General features: G+C 40.0%; 1 pseudogene; it reads right to left on the bottom strand.

The window, feature by feature from the left end:
- Positions 1-10,260: 10,260 nt before the first annotated feature.
- Positions 10,261-14,882, bottom strand: LOC148789867 (uncharacterized; annotated as a pseudogene).
- Positions 14,883-23,433: the final 8,551 nt, after the last annotated feature.

The raw sequence follows: 23,433 nt of genomic DNA, 5'->3' as shown, positions 1-23,433 counted from the left end.
CTGTTTCTCGACTTCTTGCCTAAACTCTTTGAACTTTTCAAAGTATTCAAACTTGTGTCTCATTAGGTACATGAAACCATACCGGAAGTGATCATCGGTAAATGTTATAAAATAAATGTGTTGGTTATGTGTCCTAACATTCAGGGGACCACATACATTAATATGTGTAAGGTCAAGTGTGCCTGTAGATCTGTCAGGCTTACCATTAAATGGCCATTTCGTCATCTTACCCTAAAGGCAAGATTCACAGGTTGGAAGATCTTCTACAGTTAGGAAATCCAAAGGACCATCCTTTACCAACCTTGTGCTACGATCTATGTTAATGTGGCCAAGTTAGTAATGCCATAGGCATGTGGGACTAACTATATCATGGATTCCTTTCTTGGGGTTATTATCCGACGTAGTTTCAGTTATATTTGTTTCTAGAGAAGGATGGAGGACATAGAGACCATTCTAAAGTTCTCCATATGCAAGGAATTTGTTATTTCTTTCGATAGTAATCACATTACTAAAAAGAACAAAATAACCATCCGCACACAGTTTTTAAATAGAAATCAAATTTTTCTCAAATTGGGTACATAAAGACAATCTTTTAATGTAATTATTCATTCTCTGAAATACAATTCTACAGATCCTATGGTTGTAGCTGCAACACTTGCAGAAGTCCCCAAGTAAAGAATCACTTCATCATCACTCAGTCTTCTGCTTGTCCTGAACCCCTGCAATGTGTTACATGCATGAGTAGAAGCCCCAGAGTTAATACACCAAGAAGTAGAAGTCACCAACATATTGGTTTCTATGACAAAGGATTCGAAATTACCTTGTTTCTTTGTCTCCAGGTACTGAGGACAGTTCCTCTTCTAGTGGCCGGTCTGTTTGCAGAAGTGACAAGCATCTGATGCCTTGTCCTTCCTCTGCATTTTAGGCTTGCTAGTATTCTTCTAAGGTTTCTTCTTTGCCTTCCTCTTCTTCTTTCCCGATTTGCCACCTTCAACAAGCATGGCAATGGGCTCATTCTTCTTTATCAGTTCTTTAGCCCTCAACAACATATTGTTGAGTTCCTAAAGGCTAACACTTAGCTTGTTCATATTGTAATTCATTATGAACTGATTGAAGGAAGGAGGCAAAGAGTTCAGGATGGCATCAACTTTGGTGACATGATCTAGCCCAGATCCAAGAGCCTCCAGTTCATTGATATATCCCATCATTTTAAGACAATGGTCATGAGCTAGTTGGTTCTTGGACATTTGTTTGGTCATAAACTGTTTTAGGTCCTTCTGATGAGTAGAATGATTCTGCTCCTCATACAATGTCCTTAGACTATCCAAGATATCTTTGAACACTTCAGTCTGATCAAATTGTCGCTATATCTGATTGTCTAAGGAGGCAATGATATAGCACCGGGCAAGAGAGTTTTTCTCTTCCCATTCTTGATATTCCCTCCTGCGGGCCTCAGAAGCCCTATCACCCGGATGATCCAGAGCAAGTTTCTTAGCAACATTGTCCAATTTCTCAGATGTTAGAACCAGCAAAAGGTTACGATACCAGTCAGCATAATTTGGGCCCTTAAGCTTATTATCGTCCAACAGTTTGGCAAATTGTCTGTTTGCCATTTCTGATAAAAGGCAAAGCAAATATTAGTCCACAACCCGATTTGATTCATGTTATTTACATAGATATGGCTTTTAATCTTATATTTTAGGATTGGCCCCTCCCATATCGGTCTATGACGCCCCTATCATCTTATTAAACAATCCAACAGATCCAATAGCAAATGGATAGTCCAATTTTATGGTGCATCTCCTTATTATTGAAGGACCTATTTTCATGCTAATGATAGAAGGCCTTTAGAGAGTTCATCATATGACTCTCCCTTTCACATGCACTCATATTTCAGTGAAGGGAATGAAATATTACGCCCTAGTTTTATTTTGGTCAAACCAAAGTGGCTCTCATTGACTTTCTCAAAGCCAGATTTAAATGGACCCTAAACGGCTAGGGTTCCACATGGTTTTTCTTGGGGAGGAATCTGATGTGGGGCCCATCAAATGATGAGATCATGCAATGATCTTATGGACACCATGGCAATGATGCGCATTCAGCCATGGTGTACGAAAGAGCCACTATCGAATTAATCATGGGCCAAGTACTTATGGTCTATGTATGTAGCACATCACACATCCATACATAACATGCGTGAAAAAAAATTGATCCAATCAATTAAAATATCTGTAAAATCCTTAATTAGATTAAATCAATATCAGCCCAACAGAGCCCATAATGTTATCATATAACATTATCTAGGTACATGGGTTGTACTGCAAAAAGTAGTTCGACCCATGTAGCTAAATTAGGGCTAATTCAGTTTTATCATATTAAATTTAGGTTTTACAGAGGTGGGCCGAATTAAAACTTAAAGTGGGACATCAACCCTCTGGCCTAAATCGAATTAGGGTCAGAAAAACCAACCCCATCGAAACCAACAATACAGTCCAACCAGTTTGGACCAAGTCTGGTGTAAATCGGCCCAAGTTTTGGTGTCCAGTTCAAGATTTAATTCAAGAATAATGATCTGAAAATAAATTAATTCAAGATAATCAAATTATCAAGAAAATAAAGTAGAGGGCTGCACTATGATTTTCTTGGACATCTTGCTAACCTGCAAAGAACAGTTAATCGCAGATTGTAGAATTGATATCTACAAAATCGTAGGTCGTAGAACTTGTTTCTACGAAATCTTCTTCTCCTCTGTTGCGTGCTCCAGCAATCTCTAGATGGAAATAAAATAGAAAAACCTAATTTTTCTATTATTACATCACATTGAATTCATATACAAATTGTCTAAAAATAAAAAAAAAATTATTTATAGACCAAAATTGTTTAGAAAAGAAATTGCAAGGCGTGCCAATCTTGGCACCAAAAAGATTCAATCTCTATCACATGTGCAACCCAAAAATTCAAGAAACATTCACCAAAAAATTCTATAAATATCAGAGAATAATAAAGATTTATTTTCCAGAACATCTGCCCATAATCTGGGAACCAATTCCCAGAAAAAGCACTATCTGCACAAATCTGGTAGAACGCCTTCTACCCATTTGCGTAGATTCAGATCTGATCTAAATTGGTTCAAGACTTGAACCTGACTCCGATACCATTGAAGGGATGGGAGATCCATCATATGGATGGCCAAACCCTGCAGGAAGGTTGGGTGAAATTTCAAAAATTTCTTTACTCCCATCCGAGAATCCTACTCGCAATTTAGAAAACTACATTTTCAAGGTTCGTTCTTGTAACCAAATCGGACCAAACCTGAAACCAAATTAAGGGAGGGATATACCTAATATGGAATCTACACAAGAATGCTCTTCCCAACATAGGTGTTCACGCCCAAAGAGAGTACCAAATCCTGCCTCCACTAAAGATGGCACAACTTAGGATGACGCAGGATCAACAGGTAGTTCTTCACCAAGAACTAGTGATTCTTTAGCAAGAAATGAATGGGACAGTGAGCACAACTTCTAAATTGTTTCTTCTGACAAGAAACAATATCAAGATCGAATCTTGATCCAATCCAAGAACTGGAAATCGAATAGGGTAGGGCGGCAAGAGTAGGAAGAAAAAGAGCAAAAGGCAAGATCAGTCTAACTGTGTTGTCTTCTCTCTGTATTCAATGAGTGTGTTTTGAAGGTTTGCCCTACACTCTTATTTATAGCCTTAAAGAGACAATTTCCTAATCTCATTAGGAGTTTCCTGATCCAAATCTTTTATTTGGATCTGGACTCTTTAAGTGATAAGGATAATCCCTTATCTAATCTGCAGATAAATATCAACCTTCCTAATCAAATTAGGAGTTCCTTTTGATCCAAATAAACATTTGGATCTAGACTCCTTAAGTGGATAAGGATAATCCCTTATCTTATCTGCTGATCCAAATCCTAGATCCACCCCTATTTAATTAATCTAATTAACCCTGTTCAAAATGGGCTTTTAGGCCCATTAAGGTTTCAGGCTCACTTCCACTTTAATGCTGGCTAGCTTGGCTCTCTTTGTATGGCATGGGACACTATCATTGATCTACACATCAGCCACATGGTTTCAGCCTAGCCTCTGTTACAAGGCCTGGCCAAATTCACTACCGAATACAGTGAACCCCTAAGTCCATCACTATGGGCTCTTAATGGGCCCAACATTTACACTAAATGGTCATTTGGTCCAGCCATCTTATGAAGGCCCAAGGATTAGCCCATCAGATATAATCATTAATGGTCTTACCTCAGGTTTAGGGTTTCAAGAAAACCCACACTGCATATACCTCAGGTCTCACCCTGGCAGCTGAGACAACCAACCCCAACTAACTTGGTGGTACATCAGTGTTGGCCTTGGCAGGATAAATCTCCCCAGATCTATCCAACGACTGTAAAGATTCAAAACTAACACGAGTCTCATATGTGTCCAGTTTAAGGGTATTACACAAAAAACACACCATAATAACATGAATCAAATATGTACATTATTCATTTACAATAAATGCCAAAATGTACATCATGCTGATTGGAGCTAAGGGCAAAAACTGTCTAACAGCTAGATGGTTGAGCAAGTTTTCAAAAATTTACTAATCCTTTTGGGAATTGAATTCCCTATGTTTTGAAAAAGTGCATTTTTTAGGATCGGCCTTGCACTGAACCAGACTAGATTTAAAACCAAACAAAGAGGGAGATCTATACCTAATTCAAACACCACAAATGCAGATCCCAAGGTAGAATTTCATGCCCATATCAGTCCTAAAACCAGCCTCCATTGAAGATGGCGTAGTGTATTCTTGAAGTCGGTTCAATGACACAATTTTTAGCAAAACTACAATCCAACTGCTTGGATCAAATTGGGGAGTAGCACGAAATTCCTCTTAGATTTTTCTTGCAAAAATTAGAGGAAGACAAATCTCTATCAGTTCCAAATAGCTATGGTCAATCTAGGGTTTCTTGGGAGACAAAAAGAAGAAGAGGGAGTATAATTGAGAGGTGTTCTTGATCAATTTGCCCTCTTCTTCTTTTATCTCTTTATGGAGCACTTCTCCTATTCAAATTAGGAGATTATCAAATTCTAATTTGGATCTAGAATCTATTAAGAGATAAGCCTTATCCACTTAGGAGGATGGGTGCTCCATACCCAATTCCAAACCCAGATTCACCCCATGTCATGTGACAACTTAAGCTGTCATGTGACAGCTTAATTAATCATATTAATTATTGGCCTTAGGCCCATCAGCTATAAGGCTCACCACCCAAGCGTGTTTCATGGCCAACTAAGGCTTGATTTGTATGGTGTGGGACCCCACAAAGACCACACATAAGTTCACATGTGTTCATCCAAGCCTTTGTGAAAATGCCTACCCGAATTCACTACTAAATGCAATGAACCCCTGAGAACATCACTATGGGCTCAAAGCGGGACAAACATTTACACTTAAATGATCATTGAATTCAATAATCCTATGAAGACCCAAGGATAATAGACTTAAGTAAGATAAAGCCATCAGGTAATCAGCCCAGTAATGGTCTCTTACTGCCCATAATGATTAAACACTACTCGACAAGGAATGACCTCTCCCCTAGCTGCAAGGTGTAGTGTCACAGTCTTTGCTCGGATGGATCATAGGAATTAAAACATTTTTGCAAACATTTTTCATAAAACATAATATATCATATAAATATATTTTGCAAAACCAAATCTCAAATATAGTTGAAATCTACTATCGGTAGTTTAGGTTTCCATCAGAGAGAGTGTAAGCCCTATCATTCACTTTGTCCAACAAAGGGGTTGAGCCTATTGATGAGAGTAGAATTTATCACATTTTTATCCCCAATTAATCTGTCTTGCATACTTAATTAGTACTTAATTGGACTTATATTTCTTGTATTTTGGTTCAGGGCATGAAAGAAGGCATCAGGAGCAAAGAAAGGCAAATCGGAAGATTTTTCACAATTTCGGCACTGTTCCGTAATCTGGGCCTAACTTGCGTATCCGAACTCCGCTTGGGCTCATTCAAGACCCATTGGATAGATAATATAAAAATCCACAACTTTCATGTTTTTGGATTTCATAGATTCGGCCTGCATCAAAGTCAAATCCAGGCCCAAAGTCGGGGCAAATCCGTAGGAAGGCCCAATCTGCAGCTTAAGCCCAACTTGCAGAAAAGCCTGCTAGCAGCCCAATTCGTAGAGGAGGTCTAATACGAATCCAAGAACAAGAAACTGAGAAGAGTCTTATCAAATTTAAATTTATGATGTAATCTCATAAAGATAAAGAGATTGAGTTCATTAGATAAAGAGATAAGAGTAGGATTAGACTAGGACTTTGTATTTCTGAGAGATTAACTTCAAGAAAGATTAGGAGACCACCCCCTCCCCTTAAGCTATATAAAGGGGTAGGGGGCAGACTAGAGAGGCATCAAGAAGCAGAGGAGCAATCCAGCTATCAAGCAAGAAGTCTACAAGAAGGAGGTGGCAGCAAGGAGAAGAGGAGATCTCAACTCCAAAGGCGAAACCATGAGTTCTTTCTTTCCTCTTGTTTGTTTTATTTCTGCTAGTATGAACTAATTTATCTGTAATTAGGGTTGTGGAAAGCCTAATCATATCAATGAATATATTTTTATTCTGATTTATTCAAGATCGTGATTTCCATATAGTCTATGAATTATCTTGCTTAATGTTATTAGGAGTGACCATCTCTTAATTGATCAGGCGTATGTGAATGAATCGAGAGAGGAATTCACATAGCTGACCACATAATTCATGGTGTGAATTGAATGGTATATAGGGGTATATATACATGATTCATCTGAATATAATAGTTTTTCCTTGGAATTAATGCGCTTCTATCTTGAGAACTCTAGTCAAAAGATCGAGGGGTTACCTGATAGAAGTAGTTTTAGTATATCTCAAGAGAGAATATTAAATAAAATTGGAAAGACTTCAGCTTATGGGAATGACAAATTATCTTGGATAATCTCATCCATTAATATTCATTGGAATGGTTAGGTGGATCAAAAGCCCTAGCAAATTCAACCAATCGTTACATACTTCAGCATTGTTACTTCTGCTCTTGTTTTCTTGATTATGTTTTTTCATTAGTTCTTTTTCTCAAATCTAAAATTCGATTGTCCAAATAATTAAGGAAGGTTGTAGTTCTAATACTTATTTTGTTAAATCCTTGTGGGAATGATATTTTTACACCACTTGGTAACTAGTGCACTTGCTAGGGTTATATAATTATAGCTATCAAGTTTTTGGCGCCGTTGCCGGGGATTTAATCCTAAAACAATATTAGAACTTGTTAATCTTGGTTAATTTGGATTTTGCTCTTTATTTAAAGTGATGCTTAGGAAGTATCCTCACCATGGAACACCAGTTTGGCATCAACTTCAAACTTTTTATAATGGTTTTACTCCATCTAATCACTCCATTATCAATGCAGCTGCAGGAGGCACAATCTTGAGTTAAACTCCAGAGGAAGCCTATGATCTAGTGGAAGATATGGTATCAAACAACTACTAATAGAGTAATGACCGCACCAATCAGAGGGGAGTACACCACATCGATTCCCTTGCAGCCATATCTGCTCAACTTGCTAATCTGAATAAGAAATTGGATACTTTTAATATTGCAGCAATTAATACATCATCTAGCATCCCATGTGATTTATGTGGTCAAATAGGACATACTAATTCTGATTGTCCATTAGGTAGTCTTTTTACTTCGCATGAGAATGCTAATTTTATCTCTCATGCTGGAAGGTTGAATTTCAATCCCTACTCAAACACATACAACCCAGAGTGGAGGAATCGTCCAAACTTTTCATGGAGCAACAATCAGATAAAAGGCACCCATGGGATTCCAACAACAGCCACCCCCTGGTGGGTGCTGAACCCAACCAAGGATAAATAGTCATGCTCTGGGTTAATAATTTGCAGATAGTGATGAGCAAGGTCATTCTCCATAGGGATTGGGTGGATTTATTTCCATGTAGATGGATTAAGGGGGGTTGTAAGCTGAGGAAAATAAAAAATTAGCAGAAAATATCAGAAAACAAAGATTAAATCAATGGGAGATGACTTCCGGTTGAAGGGACAAGTTCAGCTTTGATTCGTAGTATTGATCCATGATGCAAAGATAGATTCATATGTCTATGAATAAATTGGTTATAGCTGTTAACAAGCTCTAACAGTCAGCCTCTACTCTTATTATTCGACAACCAAAACAAACTCTTTAATTGCTTCCCTTATTAATAGGCAGTCCTAAACAAGCTCTTAGGATTTAACCTATTAATAGCATTAAGAGGGGAGAGACCCAATTCTGGTCAGCGATCTCACAAGCTCGGACCGTTTGAACTAGATCATACATTTTCCGAACATAGATCGAAAACTTTTTTGCAATTAATTTATGTTAGTTGCCACCATGACCGAACCTACCAATCATATACGAAACTAGAGGTTCAATCGGCCATGGATTATTTCCATTGAATGAGCAAGGGGCCCTTCTTGCTTAATCAACTAAAATAATCCTCACAGTTAATTCGCATAAAACATATGAATACCCATAAACAATGAACTGAAATAAAAATCAATTAGATCTCACAATGTTTACAGAATCAAGGCTTCCCTAACCCTTCAACCAGAAATAAAAACTTATAGACACTTCATGATGAAATCGCAGCTTCCAGATGAGAAAGGGGGGTGAACTCTTGCTTCCTCCTTGGTTGCTGATTTCTCTCACTGAATACTGAAGCTCTCTTGGAGGAATTTGATGCCTTGGGTGCTGGTCCGCCACCCCTTGATATAGATTTGGGGAGAGGGCTGCTCTCCAACTCCCTTAAGGAGATTATCCTCAAACTGGAAAGTCCTAGTCTAATTTGAACTTATCCTACCTAACTCTTATCTCTTATCTTTTTAGGATTACAATTTGAGAATTTATATCTGATAAAACTCTTTTATTGAGATTACATTCAACTTTTATTCTAATGGGACTCTTGGATCTTGAATTCGTACTAGGCTTCTTTAACAATTCGGGTTTGCTTCAAGACTCTTCTGCAAAATGGGCTTCAGCTTGTGAAATGGGCCTTGCTGCGAAATTTCTCCGACTTTGGGCCCGAATTCATCTTCGATGCGGATCGATTCTGCCAAAATCCAAAACATAAAAGTTGGACCTTTTCCTTATCTTTCCGGTGCTTCTTGAAATATCCAAATCGGAGTCCGGAATTGAGAGTTATGCCCATATCACTGATCGGTGCCGAAACTGTGCAAAAACATCTGATTAGCCTTGTTTTCTTCCAATCGCCTATCTGCTTGCCCTGAACCGAAATACAAGAGTAATGAGTCCAATTAGGTACCAATTAAGTGCAAAATACTAAATATTGAGGGATAAAGATATGACAAATTTTATTCTCATCAAATCCCCCCAGACTTAAACCTTGCCCGTCCTCGGGCAAGTCAGAATTCAAGTAATAAAAAGAGAACAATAATAAACTAGCTATCCTACCAATTTTTAAACTCAACTCCCCTTTGTCTTTCTCTACAAATATTCTAGGTTAATTATTGCGAACCGTTAAATCAACACAACCAAGTCATACATGACTCATTCATCAGTCAATCCAAATTTTGCTACTACAAACCAGGTAGTAAATCAGGGAAAACCTTTTTATCTTTTCTCTCTTTTTATTTTCTTTTTCTCTCCTCTGAAGAAGTGAGTGCATTTTATGCTCCATCTCACTTTTGGATTACTTGGTCAGTAGGTGCATTTTATGCTCCATCCTACTGTTTGAATTACATGGTCAGTAGGTGCATTTTATGCTCCATCCTAGTGTTTGAAATGCTAGTTAGTAGGTGCATTTTATGCTCCGTTCTACTATCAAATGACTTGGCTGGTAGGTGCATTTTATGCTCCATCCTACCATTTGTAGCAATGGTAAAGTATTTGCCTTGTTTACTTAAACCTGAATTTAGGACTAGCTAAAAAGGGAATGGCTTCAGAAAGGTCGTGTACTCCTTAATTGTGCCTCATTATTGGGTCCACAAGAATTTTCCCAAAATTTTTTTTTCTTTTTTTGAAATGAAACGGTTAAAGCCTGTACCCCCCTCCCCACACTTAAAACTTAATAAAAGGTGGAAATTAAAAGGAAAACAAGTAGAGAGAAAAAAAAAAAGAAAAGGAACAAACTTCCCTGATGCGGTGGAAGGTGGGTGGGGAGACAGAGTTTCATGCCCTACTCTACATAGGTCGGATTTTCGAGGGGTACCTCTTCCACATTGTATACCTGAAATCCTTCATAGAAGGGTTTTAGACGGTGCCCATTTACCTTGAACCTCTTGTCTGTGGTTGGACTCTGAATCTCAACTGCTCCATAAGGTAAGACGTTAGTAAAAGTGAAAGGTTCAACCCACCGAGATCGCAACTTACCGGGGAAGAGTTTAAGCCTAGAATGGAAAAGAAGAACTTTCTGGCCAACTACAAAATCTTTCCTTGAGATCGTCTTGTCATGGAAGGCTTTTGTCTTTTCCTTGTAGATTCGAGAGCTCTCATAAGCATCATTGTGGAACTCTTCTAGTTCTTGTAGCTGCAACTTCCTCTATTCTCCTGCCTCATCCATGTGCATGTTGCATTGTTTAACCGCCCAGTATGCTTTATGTTCCAGTTCCATAGGGAGATGACATGGCTTGCCGAATTCCAAACGGTAGGGAGACATACCTATAGGAGTTTTGTTGGCTGTGCGGTAGGCCCATAGTGCATCGTTGAGTCTCAGACTCCAATTCTTCCTTCTAGGGTCAACCGTTTTTTCAAGTATGGATTTTATCTCCTTGTTGGACAATTCAGCTTGTCCGCTTGTTTGTGGGTGGTATGTAGTGCAAATTCGATGGGTGATATTGTATTTCTTGAATAGAGCTTCCACCACTCGGTTGCAGAAGTGAGTGCCTCGGTCACTTATCATCGCCCTGGGCATTCCGAACCTGGAGAAAATGTGGGACTTGACAAAATCTACAACAACCTTAGCATGATCAGTCCGGGTAGCTTTAGCTTCTACCCATTTCGAAACATAGTCTACAGCTAGTAGCATGTAAACATTACCGAAAGCGGAAGGGAAACGGCCCATGAAATCTATACCCCATACATCAAATATTTCACATATCAGTATAGGGGTAAGTGGCATTTGGTCTTTATGGCTTAAATTACCTGTCTTTTGGCATTGTTCACTAGCCTTGCAGAACATATAAGCATCACGAAATAGGGTAGGCCAAAATAATCCACACTCCAGTATCTTACGTGCTGTCCTCTTTGGACCAAAATGGCCCCCACAGGCATATGAATGGCAGAAGTGAAGAATGGAGGGGATTTCGGGGTCGGGCACGCACCTTCGAAGGACCTGATCGGAGCATTGCTTCCATAGATATGGGTCATCCCAGATGTAGTACTTGGCATAACTTCTTACCTTATCCCTTTGAGCTCTTGTTAATTCTCCTAGTATGGTTCTAGTAACCAAATAATTAACTATATCTGCATAACATGGAGTTCCTTCTTGAATCGCGAAAAGGTGCTCGTCTGGGAACTCGTCTTTCAAGGGTGTTGCCTCTTCACTTGTAGTCAGCCTACTAAGATGGTCTGCAACCAAATTTTCTGCACCCTTCTTGTCACGGATTTCGAGGTTAAATTCTTGTAGCAGGAGAATACAGCAGATAAGCCTCGGCTTTGCTTCTTTCTTGGCGAGCAAATATTTTAGGGCTGCATGATCAGAATAAACAATCACCTTAGTACCCATTAAATATGAACGGAATTTTTCTAAGGCAAAAACTACAGCCAAGAGTTCCTTCTCTGTTGTTGAATAATTCCATTGGGCAGCATCAAGGGTCCTCGAAGCATAATATATTGCATGAGTGGCTCTTCCAACCCTCTATCCCAGAACAGCACCAATGGCATAATTGCTTGCGTCACACATAATCTCAAAGGGAAGATCCCAATTCGGTGGCTGGATGACTGGGGCTGAAGTTAACGATTCCTTCAGCTTATCAAAGGCTGCCCTACACCCTTCACCGAAATCAAACATCACATCTTTCTGGAGTAGATTACATAAGGGGCGAGTTATCTTGGAGAAATCCTTGATGAATCTTCGATAGAATCCTACATGTCCAAGGAAAGAGCGAACTTCCCGAATGTTTATGGGATAGGGCAGGGATTTAATAACATCTACTTTTGCTTTATCAACTTTGATTCCCTTAGAAGAGACTACATGCCCTAGAATGATGCCCTGGTCGACCATGAAATGGCATTTTTCATAATTCAGCATGAGGTTCTTTTCTATACACCTTTCTAGTACCTTTGTAAGGTTAGATAAGCATGAATCAAAAGAATCTCCATACACTATGAAGTCGTCCATAAATACCTCTATAATGCTTTCCACATAATCTGAAAATATACTAACCATACATCTTTGGAATGTGGCGGGAGCATTGTAGAGACCGAATGGCATGCGCTGATAAGCAAAGGTACCGAAGGGGCAGGTGAAGGTAGTCTTTTCTTGGTCCTCAGGTGCAACTGGAATTTGATGAAACCTTGAATAACCATCAAGACAACAGTAATGAGATTTGCCAGCTAGTCTTTCAAGCATTTGATCGATAAAAGGGAGCGGGAAGTGGTCTTTTCGGGTTAATGAATTCAGCTTCCGGTAATCTATACACACCCGCCACCCATTTTGAATTCGGGTAGGCACTAACTCACCGTCTTGATTTTTGACCACAGTCATACCTGTTTTCTTTGGGACTACTTGTACCGGGCTTACCCACTTACTGTCTGAAATGGGATAGATTATCCCGGCATCTAGAAGTTTTAAAAGTTCTTTCTTCACTACCTCCATCAGAGGTGGGTTTAATCGGCGTTGGGCTCCGATTGCAGGTTTGGAGTCTTCTTCCAAGAGTATTTTGTGCATGCAGGTAGATGGGCTTATCCCCTTGATATCAACTACAGTCCATCTGATAGCTTCCTTGCGTTCCTTAAGTGCTGAATTAGTTTCCTTTCTTCCAGTGCATCGCGTTTGGAGGAAACTATCACAGGTAGTGTCTCCCCCTTGCCTAGGAACATGTATTTTAGGTGCTTTGGTAATGATTTCAGCTCCAGCTGGGGTGCCTGCACAATAGATGGAAGGAGCCTTGTGTGAGATAGGGGCAAACTAATGAAAGAAGAATTATGAGCAAATTCAAAAGAGTTCAATTTCGAAGTCAAAGTTTGCAGTTCTGAATTCAGCATAAACTTCTGCTCTGCTCGTTGTAGTTGATCAGGTCCATTGTTAAGTGCAACTCTTAGTATGTCTTCATCTTCTAGCTCAAAAGTCTGCTGCACTAAAGAGTCAATAACATCTATAGAGAAAATAGAATGTGCTTCATTAGGGTATCTCATGGCATCATAGATATTAAATTTAATGATCTCAGCATTGAATTCCATGGTAAGTGTCCCCTTATGCACATCGATTTTTGTTCTGGACGTCTTCAGAAAGGGTCTTCCTAGCAAAATTGGGGTCGAGTTGGAAGTGTTATTTTCTTCCATGTCGATCACATAAAAATCGGTAGGAAAGACCAAATTATTAACTTGGACTAGGACGTCCTCTAAGACTCCCTTCGGGTATGTAGTAGACCGATCAGCAAGTTGTAAGATCACGCCCGTTTCTTTTAATGGTCCAAGATTCATGGTTGTATAAATAGAATGGGGCATGACATTTATTGAAGCTCCTAGGTCTAGCATAGCTTTTTCGATCTAGACATTTCCTATCTTACAGGGAATGGTAAACATACCTGGATCCTTGCATTTAGGGGGTAGTCTTTTCTGGAGAATGGCTGAAACATTTTCTCCTATATGGACCTTGTCATCGCCTTTCAGCCTTCTCTTAGTAGTGCACAGCTCCTTGAGAAATTTGGCATAGCAGGGTACTTGCTTAATTGCATCAAGGAGGGGGATGTTTACCTCAACTTTGTGGAAGGTCTCAAGAATGTCTTTGTCTTGCTCCTCCTTCTTGGATTTTGCGAATCGACTAGGGAAAGGTGGAGCGATGACTATGGATTGGGGTGGCTTTCCACTTGAATCCATTTGGGATGGTGTCTCCTCTCTGGTTGTATCTTTGGATGCTTCTTGATAGGGTTCATTCAGTTCCTTCCCTCTTCTCAACGTGATAGCGCTAGCATTTTGTTTCGGGTTGGTCGTGGTCTGAGAAGGTAGCCTCCCTGATGATTGGGATTCCATTCGACTCATAGCTGTCGCTAGCTGGCTGACCTGATTCTCCAGGTTTCGGATACTTGTCCTCGTCTCCTGTTGAAATTGTTGAGTATTAGTTGCAAGGGCTTTCACAATTTCATCGAGGGACATACCTGAGTTGGGAGAGGCTGAATATGGTGGAGCCGGCGGCCTGGTTTGATGCTGATGTTGGAAGCCGAAGGGCTTGGTTCCATAGTTCAGGTTGGGATGATCCCTCCATCCTGCATTGTAGGTGTTCGAGTAGGGATCATATCTCTTTTGCGGGAATCCTCCAATAGCATTAGCTTGTTCGTAAGGTTCATCTTGAAGCGTAGGGCACATGTCAATTGGATGTCCTAGAGTTGAGCAAATCCTGCAAGCCTTCACCGTTTGTGTATTCCCTGTGGCCATTTGACAGACAAGAGAGGTCAGGCTTGCAATTTTCTGTTCTAGGGAGGAGATGTTTACCTCGTTAGCATGAGTTGTTGGAGGGTTGAGTCTATACCCGAACTGTTGAGAGTTGGCTGCCATGTTTGAGATCAACTCTCTTGCTTGTGTAGGAGTTTTGTTCACCAACACTCCTCCGCTTGCTGCATTGATCATACTCCTATCCATTGGTAGTAACCCTTTGTAAAAATATTGGATAAGGAGCTGGCCTGGAATTTGATATTGTGGACAGCTGACACACAGTTGCTTGAATGTCTCCCAGTATTCATAGAGAGTTTCCCCATTGAATTGTCTTATGCCACATATCTCCTTTCTGATGTTAGCAGCTCAGGAGGCAGGGAAGAACTTCTCAAGGAATTGCCTTTTCATATCATTCCACGTGGTGATGGAACCGGAGGGTAGGTAGTACAGCCAATCCTTGTCCTTATCAGCTAGTGAGAAAGGAAAGGCACACAGTTTGATATGTTCCTCGGTAACACCTTGAGGCTTCATGCTTGAGCATACTACGTGGAATTCTTTTAGGTGCTTGTGAGGGTCTTCGCCTGTAAGTCCACGAAAAGTAGGGAGTAAGTGTATAAGACCTGATTTAAGTTCAAAGGGTACTGCTAGATCTGCATATTCGATGCAGAGAGGTTGTTGGTGCAGATCTGGTGCAGCTAGCTCACTAAGGGTTCTTTCTTCATTGTTGGCCATGATTTCTTCTCCATAATGGTTGGATGGCTCAACGATTTCTGCAGCCGACTTCACTCCGGAAGTGGGGAGTGATGCTGATTGGTTGCGGCGTTGCTTGGCTTCTTTCCTCAAGCGGTGAACTGTGTTCTCGATCTCAGGGTCATAGTGGAGTTCACCTACACGAGAAGAGTGAGGCATAAACCAAACAAAAGGACATAAACCTACTTCGGATGCCAATCCCCGGCAATGGCGCCAAAATTTGGTGGGTGGCGAACCCAACCAAAGATAAATAGTCATGCTCTGGGTTAATAATTTGCAGATAGTGATGAGCAAGGTCATTCTCCACAGGGATTGGGTGGATTTATTTCCATGTAGATGGATTAAGGGGGGTTGTAAGCTAAGGAAAATAAGAAAATAGCAGAAAATATCAGAAAACAAAGATTAAATCGATGGGAGATGGCTTCCGGTTGAAGGGACAAGTTCAGCTTTGATTCGTAGCATTGATCCTTGATGCAAAGATAGATTCATATGTCTATGAATAAATTGGTTATAACTGTTAACAAGCTCTAACAGCCAGCCTCTACTCTTATTATTCGACAACCAAAACAAACCCTTTGATTGCTTCTCTTATTAATAGGCAGTCCTAAACAAGCTCTTAGGATTTAAGCTATTAATAACATTAAGAGGGGAGAGACCCAATTCTGGTTAGCGATCTCACAAGCTCGGACCGTTTAAACCAGATCACACATTTGCATAACATAGATCGAAAACCTTTTTGCAATCAATTTATGTTAGTTGCCACCATGATCGATCCTACCAATCATATACGAAACTATTAACAAGCTACGAATAAATTGGTTATAGCTGTTAACAAGCTCTAACAGCCAGCCTCTACTCTTATTATTCGACAACCAAAACAAGCTCTTCGATTGCTTCTCTTATTAATAGGCAGTCCTAAACAAGCTCTTAGGATTTAACCTATTAATAGCATTAAGAGGGGAGAGACCCAATTCTGGTCAGTGATCTCACAAGCTCGGACCGTTTAAACCAGATCATACTTTTGCATAACATAGATCGAAAACTTTTTTGCAATCAATTTATGTTAGTTGCCACCATGATCGATCCTACCAATCATATACGAAACTGGAGGTTCAATCAGCCATGATGAAATAAAAACTGGAGATTCAATCGATCCTACCACCCTAACCCTTCAACCAGAAATAAAAACTTACAGACACTTCATGATGAAATTGCAGCTTCCAGATGAGAAAGGGGGGCGAACTCTTGCTTCTTCCTCCTTGGTTGCTGATTTCTCTCTCTGAAGACTGAAGCTCTCTTGGAGGAATTTGATGCCTTGGGTGCTGGTCCACCCCCCCTTTATATAGATTTGGAGAGAGGGCTGCTCTCCAACTCCCTTAAGGAGATTATCCTCAAACTGGAAAGTCCTAGTCTAATTTGAACTTATCCTACCTAACTCTTATCTCTTATCTTTTTAGGATTACAATTTGAGAATTTAAATCTGATAAAACTCTTCTATTAAGATTACATTCAACTTTTATTCTAATGGGACTCTTGGATCTTGAATTCGAACTAGGCTTCTTTAACAATTCGGGCTTGCTTCAAGACTCTTCTGCGAAATGGGCTTCAGCTTGTGAAATGGGCCTTGCTGCGAAATTTCTCCGACTTTGGGCCCGAATTTGTCTTCGATGCGGATCGATTCTGCCAAAATCCAAAGCATAAAAGTTGTGGGTCTAAATAAGATTTAGATATGGATTGGGCTTAGACCTTATCCACTCAGAGAGTCCAAGATCTAAATAAGATTTAGATATGGAAACCTCCTAATTAGATTAGGAGACAGCTGATCTGATCTGCAGATAAGATAAGGATTATCCCTTATCACTAAGGGACTTCTAACCCAAATATGATTTGAATTAGCAACTCCTAATCTGATTAGGAGCTGATCCCTTTAAGATTATAAAAGGGGAAGGGGGCAGCAGCCTTGAAGGACACAATAACATCAATAGCATTCTTCTCTTTAAGAAAGAGAGATTAAGAGATTTCCTGCATACTGCGAATTCTCTTCTGCCGCCACCTTCCTGCCATTGCCATTCTTTCAGTTCGATCTCCAGTTCTTGGGAGCAATCAAGATTGGATCTTGATTTCAATCTTTTGGGAAAAGATTGATTGGAGCTGTACTCACAAGCCGTCTAGTTGATTCTTGCGAAGGGTCAAGTTCTTTTGAAGAACATTGCTGATTCTACTCCATCCTTCACTGTGCCATCTTCAATGGGAGCAGATTTTGGATCCTTCCTTAGGCGTGAACACCTCCATTGGGAGATAGTATTTCTCCGTATCAGGTATAATCCTCTCCCACTCCTTTTGGTTCAGATCTGGTTCAAGATTGATCCTTGAAAATATGATTTTCTAAATAGGGAATACGATTCCCAGTTGAACGGAGAGATAAAATTTTTGAAATTCGCCCCTTATTCCGCAATCTTTGGGCGTCCATAGGATGGATCTCTCATCCTTTCAGAACATACCTGGATCAGCATGTTTTTCTGGTAAGGTCCTTTTGATCACGGCTGAAACGTTCTCTCCAACTCCTACCTTAATGGGGTTCTCGTTTGAGTCCTGTACCTCCTCTTGTCCTTTATCAGCCTTCCTTGGTGAGGTAGGTTCTAGCTGCAGTTCCTTCCCGCTTCTTAGCACCACTGCACTTACATTCTCCTTGGGGTTGACTACCGTTTGTGATGGTAGTTTCCCGGAGCTCTGTGCCTCCAACTTGCTAATGGAAGTGGCAAGTTAGCTGATTTGATTCCCCAAATTCTGAATGCTAGCTCTTGTTTCCTACTGAAATTGCTGAGTATTAGTAGCTAGAGCCTTAACTATATCTTCTAATGACGTACCTGAATTTGGGGGTTGGCCTTGCGCTATGATGGGTGTTGAAAACTAGGGCTGTCGACTGAAAAAATGGGGCTGATATTGCTGCTGTCCTCCTTGGTTCCCGTAGCTTAGTTTGGGATGATCTCTCCACCCCGGTTGTAGTAATTGGAGTAGGGGTCATACTTTCGTTGGGGCTAGCCCGAGAATCCTCCTACGGCACTCACTTGCTGAATCGACCCATCCTGTAATGATGGACACATGTCCGTAGGATGGCCAGGAATCGAATAGATACGACACACCCTGGTAGTTTGTAATTGTCCTGCAGCGAGTTGTCTTACCTAAGTAGTCAAGTCAGAAATCTGATTTTCTAAATTTAAATGGCTTACCTCATTAACCCTTCTAATGGTACCGTCTGTCCTTGCACCGAACTGCTGTGAATTTTCGGCCATGTTGGAGATTAACTCCCTGGCCGCTTCAGGTGTCATGTTCACCAAGGCTCCTCCACTGGCTGCATCGACCATACTTCTATCAATGGGCTGCAGCCCTTCGTAGAAGTATTGGATTAACAGTTGTTCGGGTATTTGGTGATGTGGACAGCTAGCAACAAGTTGTTTAAATCTTTCCCAATATTCATATAGTGTCTCACCACCAAATTGCTGAACTCCACATATCTCTTTTCTTATATTTGCAGCCCGGGATGTAGGAAAATATTTGTCCTAAAATATCCTATTCATCTCATCCCATGTGCGTACTGAACCGGGAGGAAGAATATACAACCAATCCTTTGCTTTATCTCTTAAAGTAAATGGAATGGCTATGAGTTTTACCTAGTCCTCGGTCATACCTTGGGGCTTCATGCTTGCACAGACGACTTGGAATTCCTTTAGATGCTTATGAGGGTCCTCTCCTGAAAACCATGAAATATAGGCAATAATTGTATCAAACCAGATTTCAATTCAAAAGCTACCTCAAGAGTGGGGTACGTGATGCATAAGGGTTGTTGGTTCATAATCGGTGCAGCCAACTCCCTTAATGTCCTCTCTCTATCAGCCATTCTTTCTCCTTCTTCAAAGATGGGATCACAAGTGGTCAATTCGCAATCTGAGCACCCTTTTTGGTGAACGATACTTCCTTTGCTTAGCCTCCTTCCTTAAATGATGGGTGGTCCTCTCACTTTCAAGGTTGTACTCGAGTTCACCTCGTTGAGAAGCACGAGTCATAAAACAAGAAAGTTAACAAAAAGAAGGTAATAGCTAAGAAATTAAAGTTGCTCACTGGAAATGGCGCCAAAATTTTGACGGGTTTGTCGAAGCCCTCAAAATTAATACTAGTCCCACAATAAAAAAATTGCAGTAAAAAGTGGTTCTAGGTCGAATCCCACAGGGAGCAAATCATTAATCTCTTAGCCTAATAGATAATGTAATTGAGTGAGAGAGTTTAAATATTGAAATTAAAAGAAAAGAAAATAAATTGCAACTTAAACACGAGAAAATCAGTCTTACAGAATTCTGGTTCAAGGGTTCGGGTTGAATCGATTGGCCATTGATCCTAGGTACATTTCAGCATTCTTGCTATTCAAGCATTTAACCTTAGATTTATTAGGATAGCCATAATAAACCTTGTGTTTTCCTAAGTCAGTTGACCAAACCCAACATTCGATCAACACTTACCACCACTTAACTGGGTACGATAGCATTCATATTAAATAGTGATAGCATTAAGATTTGTGAAAATAGTTAAACCAAAATAACAATAATTGAGATAGCTAAAATTAATGAATCTTGTTCCATCGATTCCTTTAGGTTGAATCATGTTAAAACATTGGTCAAAGGCTGTCACGAACAATTAACCCAAAAAGATATCAACCTAATTGCTACTTGTACCATTATTCGTGACAATTATGGATCACCGAAATCATGGATAGCAGTTGGAAAATCAACATTAATTCAGTTTGTCAAACCAATTAACATCAACATCCAATAAAGATATGCACAAGAATCAATGAATATTTGAATTAAAAAGCAAGAAACTAAATTAACTACAGAACCTCACAATGACACAATCGAACCTCCCCCCTTGAACTAGAAAAATAAGCTTAGCTGCTCATGATCTACGAAATCTCCATGCTTTTCTTCTCCATAGCCGAACTGCCTTCTTGAGCTTCTTGGTCTTCTTGGCGATCTCTTGGATCTGAGAGTGAGTGATGCTAGAGCTGGTTTGCCCCCCTCTTTATATAGCCAAAGGAGAGGGCTGTTTTCCAACTCCTTCTAGGAGATCATCTTATCTTTAGGGAGACTTGATCTTCTTTGAACTAATCCTATCCTATCTCTTATCTAATGATCTAATCTCAATCTTCTTATCTCTCTAGGATTACATTCAAGACTTTAGATCTGATAAGACTCTATCCTTGGAGATTACATTCGAAATTCAAACTCTTTAACTCTTGAATTCGAGTTGGGTTGCTTTAAAACTTGGGCTGCTTCAAGGTACTTTTGCGAGTTGGGCTTAAGTTGTGAAATGGGCCTGGCTGCGAACTTGCTCCAACTTCGGGCTCATTTTCGTACTCGATGTGAGTCGAATCTATCAAAACCCAGAACACAAAAGTTGTGGGCCTTCCTTACGTCTTTTTAATGCTTCTTGAATTGTCCAAGTCGGAGTCTGGAATTGAGAGTTAGGCCCAGATTACCGACTGTCGCCAAAACTGTGCAAAATCACCCAATTTGCCCTGTTTTCTTCCAATTGCCTTCTTTATTGCCCTGAATCGAAATATAAGAGTAATGAGTCCATTTAAGTGCTAAATAAATATAGAAGATTAAATATTAGAGGATAGAAATAGGGTTCTTTTTGGTCTCATCATATATAGACATGATTCATCTGAATATAATAGTTTTTCCCTGGACTTAATGCTCTTCTATCTTGATAACTCTAGTCGAGAGATCGAGGGGTTACCTGATAGAAGTAGTTTTAGTATATCTCGAGAGAGAATATTAAATAAAATTGGAAAGACTTCAGCTTATGGGAATGACAAATTATCTTGGATAATCTCATCCATTAATATTCATTAGAATGGTTAAGTGGACCGAAAGCCCTAGCGAATTCAACCAATCATCACATACTTCAGCATTGTTACTTCTGCTCTTGTTTTCCTGTTTCTGTTTTTTCATTAGTTCTTATTCTCAAATCTAAAATTCGATTGTCCAAATAATTAAGGAATGTTGTAGTTCTAATACTTATTTCATTAGGCCAAGATTTTGGCCTATCACTCTAATCACCAGCTCAAGTGAATTCTCAAATTGCCCCAACATACTCAAGTTTTGACCCCCAATGGATCTCACTAACTGGCATATCAAAGACAACTCAATCCGACACCTAATGCAGTACCATAATCAAGTCTAGGGGTTATGTGTAACTTTCCAGTTTTAACCATCAATTCCAAGGTTTGGGGCATAACTAGAAAATGGTCTGGGTTCAGTGTTTCAACCAAACACACACTGCATGTGCTTTGGGTCGAAGCTAGCAGCTAAGACAAGCTACCACAACTTCTTTGACAGTACATCAATGTCAGCCTTGATAGGATAAGCTCCCCAAATCTATCCAATTGGTTGAGAACATTCTAAACTAACACGAGTCTCATAAGTGTCAAGTTTAAGGGGTAAATTCATAGAAACATACCAATATCAACATGAAACAATAATGCACCTTTATTGGGATCCATTATTGCCTAATAGTTGGGATCCACAAGTGTACACCTCATCTCATATCCTTTTACTCATGTTGGGACATACTAGTGGTGTGCCCCATCCAATAGTCACATCAGGTTGACTAGGGGTGGTGGCATTGTAGTTTTGTTTAGGGTCAGGCTTGCGAGGTGGTTAAATTCCAACGGTGGCTCAATGGTCTGTTAGTTACAATAACTAATGTTGTAGACCTTGTCAACCAAGATTTGAACATCAACATTGTCTTTATACTCGTAATGTAAATCCAACTCCTAGGATTGTTTCATTATTGGCTCTTTAGTGATGGGAAAGAGGTTGGTCCTTTCTAAAGCTCTCATTTTCCTTGGTGCTATCTCAATGATCGAACAAGAACTAAAGATTCTATATGTGAGTGGGTGGGATGTGGCACTAAGGGGATGAGTTTGAAGGATAAAGGAATGACACTCTCACTCTCTTATAGTGGTGAATGGTATCTGATAACTTTGTAGTTTGATGCCTTAAGGGCATCATTTAACGGGTATTTTATGACTTAGAAAAGTCAAATTGTCCCCTTTTCCCAGTTAAATTCAATATTGTGACCTTTGAGGGTCTCTGTGCAAATCTTGGGGAAAATAGGGGAAGTTTCAAGGCTAAAATGCAGTTTTTGGGAAGCTGGTGTGAAGTCCAGTTGAGAGAGGGGATGTTTTTGTGAAAAACTGAGCACAGGAGGGTGCCTCCTATTTGCTAAACCCAGAATGGCGCCCTTCCTACTGTATTAGCATACTCCCCTCTTCTTAGAAACCCTAGGGTGCCTTTCTACTCATTCTTTTCACCTCTAACAAACCTTAACCTCCCCTAACTACTAAATTTCCACCTTCCATCCCTTGTAATCTCTACCATTCATTCTAGGGCACTAGATTTCAACCCCTTATTCCATTCTTTATCTCAGCCATCCACTCTAGGGTGCCACCAATTACTTTTAATCTCCACCTTTCAGCCCTACGTGCCCAAATCTCTACCATTCAATTATGGGCACCCAAATCTCAGCCCTACATAATATTGGGCACCCTTTCCTTCTCTTCTCAGCCTTAGCATCACCTTAGAACCATCCTAGCCCTTCATTCTAAACCCTAGGGAGCCCATATTTTTGCTAAAACCCAGTTGTCACCCCCTCTTTCTCTTTAATCTCAATTTTATCCACCCTCCTCTATAAAATGGACCCAAGGGCTCTTGAGAAGGGGTTGGATTCTGCCCCGAGGTAAGACGGAAGGGTGATCTTGAGAAGTTCAAGGGTAGAGGAAGAAGAGAATGCCCAGACAAGAGGAGGGGTTCCTGCTTGCAGTTCGCCAAAGCCACTACTGCCACCTCTAGAATTGGATCCCAACCATTTTAATTCAGTTTTACATTTAACTTTTGTTCTTTAATTTCCAGTCTAATTTTTTCCTTCCTGCAAATTTACTTTTATTCAG

The sequence above is a fragment of the Nelumbo nucifera genome, chromosome 8 (assembly GCF_055504915.1).
Source record: "Nelumbo nucifera cultivar China Antique chromosome 8, China Antique-T2T, whole genome shotgun sequence".
Lineage (NCBI taxonomy): Eukaryota > Viridiplantae > Streptophyta > Magnoliopsida > Proteales > Nelumbonaceae > Nelumbo > Nelumbo nucifera.
Note: the sequence above shows the minus strand (reverse complement) of the source record. Positions and strands in the feature narration are given on the sequence as shown.